Raw genomic sequence first — 20,449 nt, 5'->3', positions numbered from 1 at the left:
TCCACGCTTCAGTGCCCCGCTTCTGTGGCCTCTGGCAACTGCACAGCCTGCAGCCTGTGTGATTATCTGTGCATGGGGTCACTCAGACCGACTGCCAGGCTGTCGGGAGGACTGAGCCAGGCATCGCCTTGGGTCTCAGACGTGACTCGAGGCGCACATTGAGACACCCAGTGCCCAGGGCACTCACTGATCTCCACTGATACTTACAGCTTCCCTGCCACCGCCGCTCACACCCAGCACCCAAAGGCTAGGATCTGCAGGCTGCTGCCCGCCTCTCCCTGGGACCAGCTGAACACCTGCGACACCTGCCACCCACAGGCAGAGCCCTGCACCTGGCCCTCGGAGCCTCTGGGACCTTTTCCCATGACCACATCTGACCAACTGCTGCTCCCGTGTCACCCTGCCTGGTCACACTTGGTTATCATCAATTTAATTGTCTTTTCCCCAGTAGACTTCAAGTCCTCTCAGCCCAGAGCCATGTCTAATTAATGGTTAATCGTGGTGGTTGGTGTCTGTTGATTCTTGCACCTAAAATAGCATCTGGCACGACGAGGAGCTGGAGAGATGTTCGCTGGATAAACACCAGTAACCACTGTCCACGCTGCTCCTCCAGCTGGACACCAGGCTCGGAGAGGAAATGGAATCTGCTGGATGTCACAGAGTCCCACCTGAGTCCTGCCACTCTCCGCATCCTCCACCACATGGTGGAAGCGCCCGGAATGGTCGTGGCCACGGTCCCCAGGGTCACAGTGGAGCAGAGGCTGGGAAATGGAGACTGGGAAGGGGCCCATGCCCAGCCTGGCGTAAAAGGACGCTGGGTGTCACCGTGAGGGTGGATCCCCGAAGTCTCCTTGCACAGGACGTGAAGCAGCCCCCTGCCCAGAGGCCAGCTGGGAGGCAGATGCCACAATAGCTGGGTCCTATGGATCTCTCCGCACGCCAGGGTCCGTTCCTGGCACCTACGGTGAAGAGCCTGTGATCCTTCGATCCTTGGAATCACCTCGTCACCCTCGACAGCACTTTGTAGATGAGGACACCGAGGAGGCTCCAGGAAGATGAGAGGTGGTGCAGGGCGTGGCAGCCACCAGCTGTGGGACCTCGGGCAGTCTGGATGGTCAGCCGAGTGGTCCCTGCCAGGCTGGTCCTCAGGCCATTCCTCTGGAGCACTGAGTGCCCACCGCTCCAGCCCTCTCCTTCCTCAGGGTGGCCCCGCCCTCGCTCTCCAGGTGCTTGGACTGATGGGGTGCCACCTAACTCAGTGCAGTGCTGAGCCTAGTTGTGAGCGTCCCTCCCCCCATGCCCTGGTGAAGTCCCGGGCCAGCATCTGACCATGGAAATGGAGGCGCTGCTCACCCGGGCCTTGGGGCTTGGGGGAGGGGGTGTCCCTTGCTAAACATTCACCCGCATTCCTCCGAAGCCAGGGGCAGCCAGGCAGAACAGGATCTGTCCTACACCCTCCAGGCCCTCCCTGGCCTCCTCTCCAACCCGGGGGCCCAGCGAGGGCCTGGGAGGCTCCTGGTGGACGCACCTTTGCTGGGGCTGAGAAGCCAAGCCACAAGGCACCGGTCACAGCCCTACCATCAGCTGTGACATGTGGGGGCTCTCAGCAGCACCCTAGAGCGGCAGAGCCGGGGGAACCCTAGGTCCCTCCCCCAGAAGGAGGCCACCCCTGGCCACAGCAGCTGGGCCGGGCCTGGAAAGTCCCGGGGCCAACATGCCCCCAGACGCGCCGTTCGGGCAACAGCCCCAGAGCTCCTGCTTCACCAGCCTTCCACTGCCCGTTCCCCCTCCTTCTCACTTTGGTCTTCATAGGGCCTGGGAGGCTCCCGGGAGTGTGTTGAGTTCAGCAAACCCAGGAACACAGAGTGGTGGCTCCCACAGCTCCAGAGCCAGAGGGAGAGCCCACGGACGGTGGGCAGTCACCCCAAAGCCGGAGGGCACCTCATTCCACCACCGGGCACCTGGGACTTGTCAAGGATTCACACCACAGGACACCACCCCTGGGGACAGTGAGCTGAGGCCAGAAGCGTCTAACATCAAACACCGAGGCTGGGAAAAACGGATGCTTTCCATGACCGACCCCCCCAGGCGCGTCGTGGTCAAGCCTTCCCTGAAGAATCAATGCTGCGCAGACCCCTGCCGGCTTCCTGCCCCTCTCGGCATTGCCCCATGTGCAGACCCTGGAAGGGACAGTGGCCTTCTCCCTGTGGGGTGAAGAGCTGGAGCCATCTCCCAGCTGCCCTGCAGCTAGAGTTCACCAAACAGAGACCTTTAGGAGGCACAGGTGAGGGGGACGCCCTCCTCTCCCGGTGCCTGACCCTGCGGCTGCCAAGTCAGTGGCGGGTGGGCCTGGGTGTGCCGATCCGGCTCCCTAACCCCGCGATGGCGGTTCTGGGCACATTCTCCATCAGAAGCAGACTCAGGGGCAACTTGTCGCTTCCAACAGAGTCTTAGGGTCACCTCAGTGGTAGCGCCCTCCTAATGACCAGCCTTATCCCCGAGGCCCACAGTGGAGCCTGCTCTTTCCGCCCTCCTGCTGGGCTGGTACAGAGTGAATCCCTGTGCTAAAGCCCCTCCTGGTGACAGGCCTAGAGGGTTTCCGTCTCCCACAGTGAGCTCTGACCGACGCATCCACTCTCAGGTCCCAGGTCCAGGTCATCTGTGTGCCTGGTCAACTTAAGGAATGGCCACCTGAAAAATCTATGAGTCTGTGTGAAGTCCTCCTGGACTCCGTGATGAACGAGGGGAAAGACGGGAGCCCAGACCTTCACCATTTCTCTAAAGAACATCGGAACTAAGCCGTGCTGGACTTCCTCTTGCATGGGTCAGACGAACGCACCTGGTTCCGTTTGGTCCTCTGTTAGGGAAGTGTTAGGGGCTCAAGCAACGGACACCCCACCTTAGACTGAGGAAAATGTGGGACGCCATCTCCCCCGGAAAATCCCGCAGCTCAATTTTAAAGCCAGCCCAGGCCACGAGTCTTCCATTCCCGTCCAACAAAGAAGTCCTTGAGCCCAGCCAGGATGTCCCCTCCTGCAGGTCAGCACCGGCCTCTCACTGAGGTGGGGAAGACTTGGGGTGGACTGACCAGGACAAGTGCCCTCCACTCCTCTTGGGACTGCTCCACATGTGCTGGGGACACACGCCACCCAGTCCACAGAAGGTGACGTCACCCTCGGGAAGAGCAAAGCCACCACCCCGACCCTCTTCAGGCTTCGTCCCAGTCATCTGACTCCAGGGCTGACTTCAGACCATCTTCCCATTTCTGCTTCGCGGAGTGTCGTCAGAGACTCGTGTCTGGCCGCGGTAGAATTAGGAACCCACGTCAGCCCCAGGCAGGGCCAGGAGGGGATTTCCTAGGACTTGGTTTCAACACCACCTTCTGGAAGATGAGGCAGCAAGAAACGCTCCAAGGACGGGGACCGGCTCTCCCCAGGGAGCCACGGGGACTCCTGTCTGCCCACCCAGTTTCCTCAGGCTGCGCCTCCCAGGCCGGGTTCACTGTGCCCTGGGCTCCGGGTTATTTTTATTATTCAGGTTTCTTTCAGTGACAGAGTCACTTCGACTCATGGTGACAAAAAAGTCAGAGCACAAAGGCTGTGTGACAGAAAAGCCAGCCTCTGCCTGTCAGACCCCATGGCCCACGTCCAGGGGCAGCTGCTGTCCAGAGCTCCCGGGGCCCTTCGCAGCACCTCGCTACACGCACAAGCAAATGGCTGGCTGCCTGGGCCGTTTTCAGGTGCTCTGTCCTCACGGTTATGGCTCAAAAGCCACATTCTGGCTTTCCCAGCCACCCTCCTCGTAGCTGGAGATGGGCCTGGGTCCTGTCCTGGCCAATGAGCCATGGAGGTGAGTTGACCCGTGGCAGGGAGATATCTGGGAAGCTTTTGCTTTTCAGATTATTAAAAAAAAAAAAAAACAGATAATTTCGTTTGTCATGAGCCAGGTCCCCTCCTCATTCTTAGTACTTGAGTGTGACGCTTCAGCAGCCATCTTAGGACCCTGAGGTGGTTAAATTACATATAAAGCCAACATGTTTCCTGAAAGTGGAGCAGAAGGAAACTACGTGTCTCTCTGAAGACGTTGGTAAACGGTGGGGCCAAACCCCAACTGCCCATCTCCAGACCCGGTGTTTCGGAAGACAAATAAACCCCTACGTTTTTAACCATTAATGTCGCGCTCTCTGTTGCCTACAGGAGAAGCCACCCTATGACTCAGTGCGCCCCTCTGGGTCCACGACATGTCCAGAACATTCCATTCCACTGAACATTCCACATGTCCTAAAGAAAGCGGTTTGCTTGACTCTAACCTACTACCGTGAATTCTCTGTGTCTCGTGCGACGTGTGGCACACAAAGCCTGGCAGAGGGAGGGAAAGCCTGGCCTGGTCCCTGCTCTTGCCTCGCTCTCTGTGGACGGGACAAGCTGAGCCCTCCTGTCCGCCCTGGCGAACCAGCTGAACACTCACACCGAGTCCCCTCTCCCTCTTCTCCGCTACAAGTCTGAACCCAAGGTCCCCGCTTCCTCCCCCAGAGCTTTGGGATGCCCGAACCTGTGCCCCAGGTGGGTGAGGGGCCTTCAGCTTCTCCCCAAGAAGGAAACCCAGGCTTGCCCCCTGCCGGCCTCCTCCAGCTCACCCCCCGCGACCACCGGGCACCTGGCGTGCCCCCAGTCCTGCGCCATCATGGCCCACTCCACCACCTGCTCCCTCCTGCTTCGGCAAACTGGCCCACAGCAGTCCACGTGAGGATGAGGCAGTGGCCGTGGCTGCACACTGAGCTCTGCACTTGGCTGATAGAACGCCAGACAGAATGCCCGTCCCGGCCCCTGGTCTCAGCACCTGTAACCGAGCTCGGAAATTCACTCCAGAAAATCCAACCTCACACCCCAAACTAAATCCCCCTTGTCCACAGAAACCGACAAATCCCACTGCCAGGCAGACGGACGCACAGCTGGGGGCCAGGCCTGGGAGAACCCACGCGCAGGACTGGTGCAGGCTGTGCACTGACGTGCCAGTGACAGCAAAGCCACCTGACACTCCAGCCACCTGACCAGGCTGTGACCCCAGCCCGTGCCAGCCAGCTGGGGTATGCCGGGAGCTAAAATGGTAGGGAAGCGGTGGTCTCAGCACGCCCTCAGGCCACCATTGCAGGTCAACTCCTGTCCTCTGAGGCAAAGGCATCTTCTCTGACTGGCAATTGCAGAGCTGAATCCCTGGCCCCCGTGCCGTGGCCTGCAGGCCCCTCCAGCTCCGTCTTCTCATGGCCAGCTACACTTGAGCCTGTGTGGAACTTCAGGGAGGGGGTCTTCCAAGACCACCTGGTCCAGGCACTGAGGAAACTGAGGTTCAGAGAGGTCAGAATTTACCCGGTCACTTCCCGACGGGCCAGGGACAGGCGGTGCCCATACTGAGCAGCTTTCGCGTGCCAGGCACTGACCTCTTAGGCTCATGACGCTCCCTTGAGACACAGTCTGGTCCCCTCCTCATGGATCAGAAGTCAGAGGGGGTGAAGGTTGGAGAACTTGTTCCAGAGCACAGCTGTCGAGGAGCGGAACTGGGCGCCCCACACCCCTCCCAGGACAAGGGGGTAAGAGGGGTGGGCAGCACTAGGCCAGGCAGCCCCCAGCAGGTGTTCAGCACCTTCCCTCCAGTGTGGAAGGGAGCTGGCGGGGACACAGAGTCTCCTGCCAGGGTGCCTGCCAGCCACATTAGGGCAGTGTGAGCAATACAGTGAGCAACCAAGCATTGGGTCGTAGCTCAGAGTGTAAAAGAAATGTCCGTGGGTCCGACCGATATAAACGGATGGACAAACGAGCAAGCAATGTGGAGAGGAGAGAATCTGCCCCTGCAGCAGGATTCCAAATAATTCACACAAACTCTCCCCCTGCCAGAGGTGGAGAGCGTCCCTCCCCGGAGAGGGCAGGGCTTTGGGGCTTGCCTTCCAGAGCGGTACGGAACTCTGGAGCCAGGGAAACGGTGGGAAAGCCAGACAAACACCACCTCTGCGTGGTGACCAGCCATGGTGACCTGGTGCACCTTGATAGGATGTCATGAAAGTGGCACTGGACCGCTCTGTGGTCCTCTTCCCCCAACCCATCGTCCTAATGTAACCGGAAGAGAAATCCTGGATGAGCTCAAGTGGAGGGGCATTCTACAAAACACCTGACCACTCTCCCCAAACGGCCAAGGCCATCCAAAAACAAGGAATGTCTGGGAAGCCACCAGACCAGAGGCTCCAGAGATGTGACCACAAATGTGAGGAGGACTGCTCCAAGGATCCTGGGCCAGGGAAAGGACTTAGGGAAAAGCCAATAGAGTTCAAATGAACGGTGAAGCTGAGCTGGAGCCACCGGTTCCCCAGAGGTGACTGAGGATTCAGTGACACAGACGGCCAACAAAGAGGGGCCGTGAGGGGCCTGGCCGATTCTGTCTCCAGCTCTTCTGGAAATGTCCAAATAGTCCACATGAGGGCTTTGCAGCATATGAGTAAATAAGATAGAGAGGTCTTGCCCCAGTGCTGGGGGTCCTTCCGCAGTGACTGTACCTTAGACTGGGGCTGAGCCTCAGTAAATGGCCTGGGGTCATCCCGGGTGACCCTGCCGTGCAGCTCCTGTTGAGACCAGCAGCTGGACGAGAGCAAGCCCAGTGCAGAGGCTTCCAAGGAGTCAGGGGGATTCAGAACACACTCTAGAGCTTGACAGGCTGCCTGCACTGGGACCATGACACCTCCTAAGGTTCACTGTTGGGTGACTGCACTTCCTGCTCCCTGACCTGGTCCAGCCAGGTGTGATCAGAGACTCAGGGGCTCAAATTTCCTCTGGGTGTGAAAATGCAAAGTGACCGAGGCCAGCCAGGGAGAGAGCAGGTGTCCTTTTTCATCCAGCTGGGGTCACTGTCCCCTAAGGGGCCCCAAGCAGGCACTTCCGGTCACAAGAAGCCTCAGACCTCATGCTTGTGGGGACCTGGCTGGACTCCAGGAGGAGCTTAGCTGAGCCACAGAAGGCCTGGCCCCCGAGCCCCACGGTGCTGGCCAGAGGACGGGGGCGTTTCCGTTGGGCAGGTGGGCCCCCAGCCAGCAGGTCCCCAGATGCCATGCCAGACACACCTGAGCGCGGTAAGAGAATAGGTGTGTGTAAACAGAGTTTGAAAAAGAAAATAGCTGCACAAATACAGCACTTGTTAACACAGGTGTTTACAGGTGGAATTATTTTTCCTCGGCTGCTATCTCCCAGGCTGCTTTGTGAGGCTCAGCTCACACCTGCAGGGACTTTCCTGTGCAGAGAAGGCACAAAGAGGAAGTGGATGGTCCGGATCGATGGTACAACGCAGGAGGTCAGCCATCAGCTTTGGGCCGGGCTAGCTGGCGCTGTTTCCCTGGCTGCACTGACTTTCATTTTTCTAACCTGCTCAAGCAGGATCCAGCCTGCTCTCCACTTCCTGCTTGGCCAAGGCAGCTGCTTCTGCCCTCCCAGGGCAGTCACAGCCAGAGGCCTATTTCCGGGCAGTGGGCACCAGTAGCTCTCAGGGCACAGCTGCCTGCTGCTCTTCTCTCCCCGCCCCCAGGGGGTTCTCACATCTGTATTTTACAGACAAGGAAACTGATGACACTGGTACAAAGTCCCACAGCTGGTGAGTGGAGAACGCTGGGGCCAACCTCAGACCCTGAGTAGAATCCAGAAGTACAGAGGGAAAGGGCTCCCAGGGTCCCCAAGAGGACACAGAGGCGTGCTCCTTGTGGGACACCCAGAAGCTCAGCTACATCACCCTGGAGCAGGAGAGCCGAGCGCCTTGCACCTCCCCCCAGGACTCCCAGCCGGCGGTGACCAGCATGGAAGGACTGAGCGCTACAGAGAGGAGCATGCCTCCGCCCGCGCTGGCCGCGGGTGGGGTGCTCACTGTCATGGTACGCTACACATATCTCGTCACCATTGTCATCGCTTTTAATTTTTTAAATGTCTGGAAGAGAAGCTTCAAACTGAGAGCACTACTCCTAACACAAAGGCGGTTCCGGCCTGCTTCTGGTAAAGGCACCAGGTTTTGCATTCTGAGGGAGGACCGTACCCTTGGAAGGCCCTCTCTTGATCAGCCTTGAGTTCACGCAGATGTGGGCCAGTGTTTCCCCGTCATCCGGGGAAAGCCCTGAAAGGTGAAATGACCCAAATGCAGATTCGTCAGCAGAGGGCTTGAGGCTCTGAATCCAGTCTCAAGGAGGAAGGTGTGGGGACTGGCCCTGACCCTGAGGAGGACGAGCAGAGGAGACCTGGGCCTCTGCAGGGCCACCAGTGGCCCCAGGAGCACTGGGCTGAGGCAGAGCTCATTTCCCCCCGGGGCCCTCAGGGGCCCCAGCAAAGCCCCTGAGCAGCCTGGGGACGGGGGTGGGGCTCTGTCACACGTGAGGAGGGCAGGACCAAAAGAGCAGGGACAACAGAAACCAGCTGGCCGCAGGCTCTTGGTGGGAAAACGCAGGTGCAATCGGGTAGGAGGTGACAAGATGGGCCAGATGGCAGCCCCCTGAGAGTCCCCGAGAAGCTTTCCTCATCCTACAGGCACCCAGCTGGGACTCCAGGCCTCCAGGGCCACTGGCCAGCATGGGGACACCTGCCATTGATGGCTTGAGGGACCTTTATTCCTACAGACCCAGGGAAATGCGCAAAACCCTTCAGCGCAGCAGAAGAAACAGCACAGCTGCTAGCCCCTTCACGGGTTGTCGCCCTGTTCTGGCCTCCTTCACAAACCAGCACCCCCCTCACTTTATAGATGAAAACCCAGGGTCAGAGAGACGGGGCCTTCACCCTGTCGTTTGGAGGTCATCTGGGTGGAAGCCCAGGGCCTGGTCACGACTGTGGGTTTTCCATCTTCTCTGATACTTTCTTCAGAAAAATGGGGCCAGTGATCAGCGAGGAAGCCCTACGGCCTGCCAAATCCCTCCTGGCTCCTCTCTGAAGCCACACCCATCCCTGCCTCTCCCACTGACCTGCAGATGGTGGCTGCAGTGCCCACCAGAGGCCAGTGACCAGAGCAAAGGACAGAGGCAGGGATCTGAATGGGAATGAGAATGTAAAGGCTCCCACTGAGAAGCTGAAAGGTCTTCCATCTGAACTCTGACAAGTCTCTAAAAGATGGGACGGTGTCTAATTAGATATCATTTTATGTCACTCCCACAAAGATGACCTCATATGATAATGGCAGAGCTGCTCCATTACTCGGCGGGAGTTGGGATGACGGCTGTGCTCTGTGCCTTCCGGTTTGGAAGCTCCGGGCTTCACACTGACTCCATCCACCTCCACCCCTTGATCTGAGGTTGTCCTGTGACTCCAGGGCACATGCCAGAGTGGAGACACGGGAGCCAGCAGAAGCCGGCGGGCACACGTCTCATCAGTGAGCACCTACTTCCCGAGCACCCGCGCACCCCGGATGTGGGCCACCCATAATCCTCAGAGCACACGATTCTGCTTACATCCTGTCGGGCTAAGGGATCACCACCATGTGCAAAATGTGTCCCCCACAGTCACACCCATGTCCCCCCAACACACAGCCAGGGGCGGCTTCGTGATGAGACTTCAAGGTGCAGCTTAGCTTGCTTCTGCCCCCGCGGGGCCTGCCGTGGCCCGGGCTCTCTCACCTCTGCCCGTGTCTTGCCTGGTGTGACCTGCATCCCCGTGGATGTAGCTTCAACTGTCAAAACGGAGACACAGGGGCACATCTCAGGAGGGTGGTGGGCAGATCACCTCCGGCTCCAACGGAGGGACTCTCGCCTGGGCATCCTCCAGCCCGAGGCTCGCCTGAGACCACAGCCCAGGCCTGGGTTCCAGTTCTGAGCAGGCCCAGCCCCCTGCAGAACCCCGGGGCCGCTAGGCAGCCCCTCTGCTGGCTCCAGCCCCTGACTTCTCGCTCCCGATGTGGTGACTCGAGCTCCCATGAATAATCATGAACTGAAGGGAGATAATTGATACTCAGCGTTGCCAGAGGGAGGCACTCAGGGAAGCCGTCTGTCAGTCAGGGGGCTGGGGCCGGCAGCTGGAGGCAGGCGGGTTGGAGGCTCCAGGAGCCGGAAAGCACTCGTGGGCTCTAAAGTAGCTTCCTCAGACCACACAGGGGCCCAAGGTCCTGGCCTCGAAGACCAGGGATCAAGTGCGGGGCCAGAGGCTGTCGGGCCCTTCCTGGTCCTCGGGACCAGGTGCCACCTCCGGCCATCTTCAGCTTTCTCCTCACCTTTTGCAGTGGCCTCCTAGTGGGATCCTTTCTCGGGGTCCCCTGATGCCCCTACCCTCAAATCCAGTCTACAAACCACTCTCCAAGTAAGCCTCCCCAACACACCTGAGCACACGAGTTCTGCAGTAAAACTGCCCCCAGTCTCTGCCCTTCAGGACAGCGGCCAGGCTCTTAGCATGAGTCCTCCACGCTTGGCCCCCACACCTCTCCCTCAGCACCACTCGTGTACACACACACACACCTGCACACACTTGTGTGTCCATGTGCAAACACGGGAGCCTGTTTGGGCCTCCCTGTCTGCTGCTCATGGCTCCAGCCTCCAACAGCTGGGCCTGGACCCTGCAGCCAGGCTGCAGACTGACCACCCGGCTATGAGACCAGTCACCACACACTCCTCAAGCCTCAGTCTGGTCACCTGTGAGATGGGAGTGATAAAGTCTACCTGTGGCGGGGGCTAGCGGTTCTCAGGGAAAGTCTATTAAGTCCCCGGAACACGGGGCATGTGTGGAGATTTTGATAAATATTCGTATTCCCTCAAAAAGTGGCCTGACAGAGATGAAGATTGGGAAGAAAGGACCAAACTTAGGTTAGAGGAAGGGGAGGACGCCCCCAAGGGCACCGAGGAGGGCACGGGCCTCTCCAGGGGTGGTTCTGCCGTCCGCCTGATGACCACCTGTATCTAAGTCCTTCTGGGTAAGCGTTCTGAAACAACAAGAGAAACAAGGACTCTTTCAACTGATCTGTTCAACATGAGCACCAGTTCCCAGCTGCCTGGCAGTGAGAAGGAAGGAGACCGTGTTTTCTTCCTCTGCCACCATTGAACACAGACAGCACAGCTGCCCGGCCCAGCACGGAGGGGCCTGGCACCCACTGCATCCGCCGTGCCCACGTCCAGAGCCGGCTGCGCTGGGGGCGAGGGATTCCGGATGGAAAGGTTTCTGTGGAGGGAGGGCTTCTTACTGCTCCTGGCTGGCAAGGAGAGGTCCTTTCCAACAGTGCCCCCTCTGCCACGGTGGACGCTGCCCACGCACACCCGCACAGAGCGCACCAGGGATCCGGGCACCTGGAGAGGGAGGGCAGGGGGAGTGGAGGAGAGGGAAGGCAGGTCCGGGTCAGGAGAAGAGAACACGGAGAGAAGAGGAGAGACCATATGAGCGAGCCCAAGAGACAGGAAGAAAGAGAGAAGGAAGGAGAAGAGTGAGCTGAAAGTGGAAAGAGGCTCCGGCCTCAGAGAGAGGAGGAAGAGAGCGGGGAGGCGAGGCGTGCCTTCACCCTTGTCCACACCCGCGCCACAGCCCGAAGGGACGGTGGGAAACCACGTGAATCAAGGCAGGGGTGGCCAGGCACCCCGCTGCACGGTGGTCACTGGTCTCCAGTGGCACGTCCTCGCGGGTAGGTCTTGTCATGGCTCCTTCCTTGGGCTTGCTCATGCTCCCTGTCTCCCACCCTCTCTCCCCCACCCCTTCTGGGTGGCCATGAGCTGAGCAGCCTCCCTCCACCACGCCCTTCTTCTTCATGATGCTCTGCCTTGTCTCAGCCCAAAGCAATGGAGCCAGTCAACCGTGCCAAAATAGATATTTCGTCCTTAAAATTGTTTTTCTCAGGTATTTGTCACAGGGGTAAAAAGTCTAACACACCACGTGCTTGACGGAGCGCTTCCCAAGACTTATTTGATGAGACTGATGGTGACGTAGTGAATGCGGTTCCTGGGTGTGGTACAGTAAAAGGTGACAACACTCGGGAGATCTGTGTGACTCAGTAACTCGGCATCTTCCAAACGACCAGGTAAAACCATGCATGGGTAAAAACCCACTCAAAGAGCAAGAGAGACCCAGAGACACTCAGGCATCCATCCCTCCGAAGGCAAGCGTCTTCTCCGGAAATGGGAGTCACCTGTCTTGCAAGGTGCTAGCAAAGTGTCAGCCATGGCATAGACACAAGATAGATAGTTCTCAGGAGGACTGCACTGGTGACGGACAAACTACTGTGATCCTGGCTCTGCCTGTCCAACTGTGGTGCGAATGCACATTCATGTGGGCACAGACACAGAGACTCGTGCGCACACACGTTACCATAACAGGCCCCAAGTGGGCTGGACCTGCAGCTGGAGCCTGTGGAAGTTCATCAATGCATCCCTCATCTCCTAAGTATCTCCACTCACAACTGAGCACACAGTTAACATTAAACCCAGCAGTAGCAGCACTTCAGGTGCTGGGCCGTGAGCCTGAACGTTCATCTTCGCATGTCTGTACGTGTATGCGTTTGTTAATAAGGGGAGCTCAGGGCCGTTCTATGCCTGACGATGGAGAGCAGACTGCAGTTTAAAATCTATCCTCTTAGCAATTCTAAGGTTCCCAATGCATTATTATTTATTATAATCACCATTCTGTGCAAAAAATGAGTATGGGAGACGATGGATTCGTTAGTTAGCTTGATTTAATCACACTACAGTGTAAACATCTACCAGAACAGCATATATCCCATAAATATATATGACTCTTATTTGTCAACTTAAAATTCCTTTTTTTTAAATACTTGGAAGAGTGAAGAGCTGGTAGCACCGTTTGTGTCCCCTTGTTCACTCACTTCTACAAGGGAGGGCTCAGCACTGACCAGGACACAGGTCAAAAAGCCCACTCCCCACCTAGCAGCCCAGTCTGACCCAAACCAGGGCTGTGTCCCTTACCAGGGTCAGCTGAAGAGACAGTCCAGAGATTTCTGGATGTCAGAAATACAGACTGCGCTTGGCCACTGGTCAGTTTCTGTCTCAATGGAGCCAAAGTTTCAGCCCAGAACAAGCCATTTCATGACCTCCTATCCCACCTCCCAAGATCACAGCCACTCGGGCAGAGATCCGGGCGATACCTCCACAAGCAGGACACAAGGCATGGCCAGCATCCCTGAAGCCTGGACAGAGGCCCGGAACAGGTTCTCCGGCACTGCCTCAAAAGAAACCGGGGCAGCAGGCACAGAGGCACACACCTGTAATCCCAGTGACTCAGGAGGCTGAGGCACGAGTATCACAAGTCTGAGGCCAGCCTCAGCAACTCAGTGAGACCCTGCCTCAAAATAAAATTTAAAAGGGGAGTGGGGTGCTGTAGAATGGTTCTGGATTCAATCCCCCAGGCCCCAAGAAGAAAAGGAGGAGGAGAGGAAAGAGAAGGAGAAAGAGGCAGAGGAGGAGGAGGGGAGGAGGGGAAAGGGGAGAGGGAGGGAACAACGCTGTGGCAGATGCCGAGGACACTCTGGCCTTGGACTTGTGACTCTAGAACTGCAGGACAATGAATCCCAGAGGTTTAAGCCGCTCAGTGTGTGGTGCTCTGTTCTGGCAGCCCCAGGAAACTAACCAAACCGCCAGGAGCCGTTATTATTACACCTTGTTTTACAGGAGACGAAACTGGAGCTGGAGCTTCGTCCAAGGTCATAGGCTAAAATATGCCTGAGCAGGAGTGAGACCCTCACCACTTACCACCCCGTCCTCCAGACCGTGTCCCCTGCCCCAGGGGACTAGGGATGATCACCCTTAAGCCGTCAGTGAGAGGGGTAGGAAGTCGGGGTGTCTAGCCTTGCCATGAAGCACAGCCCTACACTGATACGTGGACTTCACCCTCGGCCACCCCCAAGTCTCTGCAGGAAGGAGGGAGCTGGGCAGCTACCGATGGAAGAGCCAGAGAGAGGGCTCGGAGCCCTGGAGGGATCCCAGCTCTGCCTCTTTCATCGGTGGCCTCCGTCAAAGCGTGTCTCCACGCCCCGCGTCTTCCCCAGTCAGAGGCTCTGCTGAGGTTGTGATGAGGACTGCGGGAGTGACCCGAGTCCAGCCTGTGCCATGACACACAGTAGGCGTTTCATAAGTGACTGTATGTAGTCACCGCCCTGCCAGACCCACTCACAGTGAGGCCAAACCCCAAGGCTCCACCCCTGGGCCCCCCCAGCAGCCCCTCAAAATCGCATCCCCCATCCCCAGAGGGAAGGAGTCCAGGGAGCAAGGGGGACGTCGGACAGCGGCTGGACCACAGGCCCCTGACCTGCCCTCTTCCACAGCTTCCTGTCCCCCTCGGACGCTGCTGCTCAGCACTCCCCGTCAAGAAATGGGACACGCTTTCCAAATCCAGGCCTCACCCTGCCCACACTGGGAAACAGAAGTGGGCCAGGAAAGGGGCCTCAGGGTCGGGACTCCCAGGCCGGGGGGCAAAATCTCAGCAAAGGGAACAAAGAGGAGGCCCAAGGTGAGTCCTCCCCACCTGGAGTCAGGGCTCTCAGGCCCATGAAGTGGCCTCCAAAGGGATGAGCCTCCTGGGGACCCCAAGTTAGGCTCTTCAGTGCCTGTTTCCACCGATGACTGATCTGCACACAGCACGGAGCCTGAGCCTGCCCAGGGCCCACTCCCTGGGCCCCACGGGGCAGCAGAGCTCAGAGGTAGAGCTCAGCTGAGGAGCCACACTGCAGGCTGGGGTCAGCTTCCAGCTGCACCTCTGACTGTGAACTCCAGCTTGTCACTTGTCACTTGATCTCTGAGCCCTATTCTCTAAGTAGGAAGCGTCCAGCACAGCTGAGAAGTGCCATCGACCCCTGACCACACTCAGCCCCACAGCCACCCCCTGCGGGATTTGCAGGCTGCAGAAAGAGCTGGGTCAGGGGTGCCAGGAGAAGAGGTCTTGTGTCCTCCCTGGTGGGGGTGGAAGGGGAGCCAGAGGCCAGGGCCCTGGGGCCTCACGTCAGCCAGAGAATCGGGAACTAGGGCCCCAGCTGCAAGAGCACGGGGAGGTTTCTTCAGCTTCTGCCACTTCCCCACTTTTCCCCCCGTCACCACCCTTCTGCCCTGCATGACTGTTGAGTAACCCCTACAGTGGCCAGGTGGCCACCAGGGTCAGCCAAACAGGAGCAGGGGAGAGTCCCAGCAGGCCAGCCAGCCCCAGGGCTGAGCGGGGGCCTATGTCAAAGGCTGCAGGACCAGAAGACAGCCAAGCGGAGGAGGCCCTGGACACAGGGAGCTGCTGCGCCCCAGGTGTCACTCAGCAGGTTGCACTGGGGGACACCATCCGGAGCTCTGGAACTGGCTCCCACTCCTTCCGTCGTCCAGGTCCACACAGGGGTGGAAAAGACAGGGAGGGAAGGGACCGTGGGCAGGAGTAGCTCCCAGCCCTCATTCCTCCCAGGACCAGGTGGCCTCTGCTCTGACGGTGGAAGATTGGCAGGTAGCGGCTAAGGGAGGTTCAGGCCTCTCCCCAGGACACTCCAAGACTGCCCCAGGCCCAGGGCACCACACGTGTGTGTGCTGGAATGGAGGACAGCATTGTGCAGTGTGTTCTAACTGAAACACATTTACTTACGTATGTTGTTCCTTCTAATGAGGAAAACCTCATGTCAACACACAGATGGGGAAACTGAGGCTTGGGCTGGTCAGTGCCCTGACTGGGATTCTCCCCAGGCCTGTGGGATTGCAGGGTGTCCTTTAAATGTCGGGGATCCCGCAGGAGGGGTCAGGGCCACAAGGCAGCACCCACGCACCTCTGAGAGCTGCAGACACAGAGTGTTCATTAGCAACTCGATTGCATACTGAACCCTCGGTGCCAGAATCCTCCTCCCGCCCTCTAACCCGGAGCCCTCACAGGTGGTCTGTCCAGAGCAGAGCAGAGAGCTGCCCCCATCCAGGCTGGAGAAGCCTGCATCCTACACACTCGCAGACTTAGCAGCCACCTCATCCGTCTCCCCCAGAATCCCTCCTCCTTTAGGCTTTCATTCCTTTACTCCTCCGTGGGGCTGCAGCCTGGGGGTGGCTGGCAGGTGGTGTGGAACGAGCTTGCTGTTGTGGGGACAAGCTTCCCGGGGCTTGTGCTCACCTGCAGAGCCAGATGAGGTCTCAACCCAGCTCTCTGCCAGCTACAGGGAAGGCTCCAGACCCAGGGCCCAGAGCTGCCGGGTGAGCCCTCCCAGCATAGGCCTCTCGTGGTTCCATTATCACCCCTTGTGTGCTTTCCCAACCCGTGTGGGTTAGGATCCCTTCTCCAGGGTGTAGCCCCTTCCCACCTCACTGCAAAATACGACAAGTTCCCCCTTCTCTCCGGGGTGTATGACCACACCAACTGCACTGGGCCCACAGGAGTCACTCTGAGACCCTTTTCTGTGTGGGTGGGCACTTGGGAGGCTCTGGTCTGCCCAGCTTGTCATTCATGAAGCTGGAAAAATCTACCCCTAATTCCTGGTTTGCGGTGGGGGTGGTTCTTCACACAGAGCAAGCAACGGCCCAACTGAACTCAAGATATGTGACATCTATCACTCCCTGCAATCTGCACACTTGTCACTCTGCTTAGGAAGATTAGATTAGTAAGAGCCTGGTCATCGGAAAATCCAGATACCTAATATCTCCTCCCTCTCTCCGTGTCTGCAGGGGTGAGGTGACAGAGTCGGCATTCTTTCAGCCTCCCAGCGTTGACTCTTCCACTGATGCCCCCCCTGGCCCCTGAGTTCCAACATGGCAGCCCAGGCTTGACCCCAGCTAAACCCCAGGCCCTGGATGTCCAAGCTCCCAGCCCCCTTCTCTGGTTGGCCAGCTGCTGTCACTGCCCTGGGTTTTCTGGAAAGAAGCACATCCTGAGTGTCTAAGCGTCTTTCTGCATCTCCTCATCGCCTCCTCCCAGTGGGCAGCCCAGCCAGGCCACACTGCCCCCCGCCACCACGCTTCCTAGAACATTCAAGAATTGGTCATTTAAAGAGATTTGAAGGGCAGCTGCCTCTGTCCTGTGCTTCACAGAACTGGGAGGGATGAAGGAAAGTGTGGTTTCCTGACAGGCCAGGGCCAAGTAGCCGCTCTGGCTGATGGCCAAGTTGGCCCCGTGGACCAGGAGCCAGGCTTGGCAGGTGAGCACGGCTGTCAGCACCTGAGACGGCCCAGACCCAGTCATGGACGTGACAGACCCCGGAGAGGTCACAGGAATGTCAGACCTGACACCTCCACTGAAGATCTCCAGAGAAGGTTCCAGGGGACCTCTCCCTATGCAGAGCTGGGGACAGGAGGGTGGGGTCCAGGCAGCGCCACACACGCTGGATCCAATGTAGGCAGAGTGACCTCTTCTAAGGGGCTGCCATCTCCCTGCGGGGGTCTCTGTGAAGACAAGGACACCCAGAGGCCACCCGCATTGACCCTGCTATTCCCAGCCAACACAGGGAGATTTTCTTCTGGGACCAGCCGGCCAGCCATAGGCCCCTCCTGTTAGCAAGTCACCTCCGTGTGGGGCTTGGGGTCCCCAAGGCAAAGGGATCCAGAATCATTAAGCAGAGATAACTCAGTCCAGGAAAGAATGAAACTACGTCTTAAAAAATTCTAATCTTTCATTTTCTGGTTTAATTTGTCAAGTCTTATCCTGTCCCAAACCGACTGCAAGCGACAGCCTCGAACAACAGAAAATACTCAGAGAAGGTTAGGGCCAGGTTGCCGTGAAGCCCGCACTCCCTCACCCTCTCCCGCCATCCTTCCCGCTCTCCTCCTCTCTCCTCCTCTCTCCTCCCTCCATCTCTGTCTCAGTCTCTTCCCTCCCTCCTCACCTGCCTGGAGGAAGCCCTGATTTGGGTCCTCTCCCCATTCCAACTTCTCAGCGTCTACAGATGTGAACTCCATTAGCTTGGGCAGGATTTATCAGTGCAGAGGTTAATTGTCTTCCCCTGACATGTTTTTACTGAATACATCTGGGTGACAAAATTAATTTCCTCATTAGCTATTTTTGAAAGTGGAACAAGCTGAGGGGGACTCAGTGTGGGAGACTTGTGCAGCGTGAGCTGTTCTGCCAGGTCCCCTCCCTGCCCTCACCGCCTGCAGCCAGAGGCACCGGCCGGGGTCAGGGTAGGTGGCCAGAAGTGCCTCCCAAGGGGATCTAGACTGTGATGAGAGGAGGTGGGGTCTCTGATCCCAGGAGCTCGGGGAGGCCCGGACCTACCTGGCCACTCCCGGCCTCTTCCCTCCCTGTGCAGGAACTGCCTCTTTGCTGGACACCGGAGTCTGCGTCCTTCAGCCAGGCCACAAGTTCGGGCTGTCATGTGGAGGACCTCACGTGGAGGACCCTGCCCTGAAGGGTAGCCTCCCTGGGGAGAAGAGGAGGGGAGCGGACCCAGGTGCCCAGCCCTGGAATTCAGAGTGGGGTCACCTCGGGCTGCCTACTGAGATGGCCACCTGAGAAGCCCACACCCTGATATCGGCATTTACCTCTGAGAGCTCTGGGTCCCAGGGCCACACACTCACCTTCCCTGGGCCTTGGTTTTCTCAACTGTGGGGGAAGTGGCTGCAGCTGCCCCCACTGCCTGGCCCCAGGACCCTCCTAGCTACCTGAGCCCGTGACTATGGCAGCCCCGCTTTGCCTCTCTGTGACCCCCACTTCCAGAGTCACCCTTCACATCACATTTCCCCAGAGACTGCCCAGAAGAGAACAGGAACGTCCAAGATGCAGTGTCCAGAATGACCCTGTTTGTCCCCAACCCAGATCCTTCCAGGGTGGCAGGCACGTGCCTTTGGCCTCATTCTAACAGAGAAGGAAACAGAAACCCGTTCTCTGGGGCCAGAGAACGGCTGTGGGCCACCCCTGCGGGCAGAGCAAAGCCCCTTCCCCTCCAGACCAGAACCCTGACCTCCTGGGAAGTCCCCGCGTCATCCCTGACCTCCCTGGGGGACCCAGCCCACTGTCATCCCCGACCTCCCTGGGGGACCCCAGCCCACTGTCATCCCCGACCTCCCTGGGGGACCCCAGCCCACTGTCATCCCCGACCTCCCTGGGGGACCCAGCCCACTGTCATCCCCGACCTCCCTGGGGGACCCAGCCCACTGTCATCCCCGACCTCCCTGGGGGACCCAGCCCACTGTCATCCCCGACCTCCCTGGGGGACCCCAGTCCACTATCATCCCTGACCTCCCTGGGAGACCCCAGCCCACTGTCATCCCCGACCTCCCTGGGGGACCCCAGCCCACTGTCATCCCCGACCTCCCTGGGGGACCCCAGCCCCCATCCCATGCTTTCACCCCATCCTTTCTAGGAAGCAGGCCAGGGCTGCAGAGTTTGAGCTGGTGCCGATACACATCCTGATTTCCTGCTCCTTTGAGCTCAGCCTTCTGTACATGGGCACTTCTGACCTGGCCCAGAGAAATTTTCATGCTGCAGCAGTTTCAGTAACAGGAAAAACCAGACCTGGGGAGCCACTGGAATGTCACCAGCCAGCACCTGGGCCAGGATCAGGCCTGGTCCCCATCCATCTCCTGCAATTGGGCCTCTCCTTTCTCACGGTCACAGCCCCACCCCAAAGCCACAGCCAGGGAGAGAGATTCTGGGATTTCTGACCGTCCCTCAGAAGGTCAGGCTGCTGCAGGGCAAACTCTGCTGAACTTACAGGTCCTCCAGGGCCTGCCCCTCCCCAGAGCCCTCCAAAGGGAGCTGCTGATCCTCCCGGGAGCCCCTGACCTGCTTTAATCCTGAAGGGGCCCTTCCCTGTCTCCAGGCTCCAGGACAGTCCTGAGAGCAAGCCCCTGCTGCAGGGTGTTCTAAAACAAAACCTCCAACTCCTGGTCAGGGGCAGGGATCCGGTGGTGAGATGGAAGGAACGATTCCCTCCTGCTTCCCCCAAAGTGGGAGGCTCTCCCCTTGGCCTGCCAGAGGTGACCAAGAACAGGTCTCGGGGCACCCTGAACCCTTAACACAGCCTGATCATGGAGGAAATGACTCATGAGCCCCCAGAGATCCAAGGGATCCACAAAAACTTCCCAGAAGGCGTGAGCATGAGGCTGGGTTCTGAAGAATGAAGAGAGTTTGCCACCATCACACCACAAGGGAGTAGCACAGACCCTGGGGCTGGGAGGAAACCCGCCTGCTGGGAAGCTCCGGCAGTCCTCAGGGCCCCACAGGGCCTTCGGAGCATCCAAAGTGATTGGCAGGGAGGGAAAGGCCCTGGGCCCAGACGCCAACCTATGGGTTAGCAGGAGAAGCCTCAGTGCTGTTTCACCTCCAATCCAGGCGGTGCTGGAGTAAGAGCCTCTAATGTGACCATTTCCTCTAAGTAACAGAGTGGGGGGCTCTGGCCCCATCCTCAGATGAATTCCCAGAAAACCATGGGGAGGGGGAATCTCTGTCTGGAACCCACACTGCACATGGCACAATCCTGGCCAGTGAAGTGGTTCTCCCAGGAATGTTCATAGAACCAGAAACATTACACCTTGTCCCAGTTTGGAGATAAAGGCAGAAGTCGTGCCACAGAGGGTTGG

General features: G+C 58.4%; 1 long non-coding RNA gene across 1 annotated transcript in view; it reads right to left on the bottom strand.

Moving 5' to 3' along the window:
• The window catches only part of LOC144369476 (uncharacterized), a 30,113-nt gene that overhangs the window by 3,403 nt on the left and 6,261 nt on the right, over positions 1 to 20,449 (bottom strand). The window lies entirely within an intron of this gene.

Source organism: Ictidomys tridecemlineatus, chromosome 12, assembly GCF_052094955.1.
Source record: "Ictidomys tridecemlineatus isolate mIctTri1 chromosome 12, mIctTri1.hap1, whole genome shotgun sequence".
NCBI lineage: Eukaryota > Metazoa > Chordata > Mammalia > Rodentia > Sciuridae > Ictidomys > Ictidomys tridecemlineatus.
The sequence above is the reverse complement of the archived record's forward strand: the minus strand, read 5'-3'. Positions and strand labels throughout refer to the sequence as shown.